Consider the following 1,195-nt stretch of genomic DNA (forward strand, 5'->3'; position numbering starts at 1 on the left):
ACGTGTTGAAATTTATTTTAGTTTTAATTTGAACTTGGGTAATTGTAACACCCTAAAATTTCCTTCTGTTGAAATACTTGTTTTACCTTTTTAAAATACGAAGTAGAAAATAACTAAGATATTACTGTCACCGTGATTATGACTTAGGATTTTTTTAAAGACACACAATATAATTGGAAGAAATTTTAAAAATCTTTCAAAATAAAACAAAGTACAATAGTTAAACCAAACAAAGGTAAAGGCAATATTCAGAGCAAATAAATAAACCATTTATATCCTATAAAATTAGAACAAGATTTGCTCTTCTCTCATATCCCAACATGCATATCCTATAAACACTTCGCTCAAATCCCAACATGCATATGCTGCAACACCTAAAAAGTGTAACACCTTAGGTCAATATTAGCTCACTAGTAGATATTGTCCTCTCAGGGTCTAGCCTACAAGGATTTGCTTTGGTGCTGAACAAGAATTCTTACCCAAAATGCCTCTACTAGGTTAAAGTACCAACTCCCATACAAGGAAGACTTCGTTATCTTCAACTTTCGATGTGGGAGTGCTATATACACCTTATTATTTTTACATTTTGTAGATAGATAATGTTGTAATTTAAAAATTAATGTGCAAAGCAAGGTGCAAGGTATTGTAGGGAAGCTTACCATTGAAGATGCTCTCCATTGAAGATGCTCTAAGGTTCGAGCTTTGTTGCTTGTGTTTGCACCCACAGACCACGGCCCCTCTAGCAGGGGCGGAGCCAAAGGGAGGCTGGTGGGGGCCTTGGCCTCCCCCTCGACTCAAGATAAAAATTAAATTTGCTCATTACTGTCATTTTTTTTAAGGGAAGATCAATTCATTAATAAGAAGCCATATGACATCTAAAAAAGAGATCATAAACGATAAATACAATGAAAATTGGATCAAATAACAATTCTGATTCTGTAGAACTACGATCGCGAGTGAGAATTGACATTGATGGAGACCCCCGTCTCTTGACTCACTGTCCTCTGCAGCCTTCTATTACAAGGGGGCCTTGTGATTTTTGATAGTTTTTTAATTAAACAAAGCATGATTTAATTAATTGTAATTGTTGATCTAACAATTGATTCAACAAAGCACGAGTACCACCAAAAAATTAGAACTTTCGATGACAAAAGAGAAATCTTCTACACTGATCAAGACCATCTATCATAAGGAT

Source organism: Chenopodium album, chromosome 2 (assembly GCF_948465745.1).
Source record: "Chenopodium album chromosome 2, dcCheAlbu1.1, whole genome shotgun sequence".
Classification (NCBI taxonomy): domain Eukaryota; kingdom Viridiplantae; phylum Streptophyta; class Magnoliopsida; order Caryophyllales; family Amaranthaceae; genus Chenopodium; species Chenopodium album.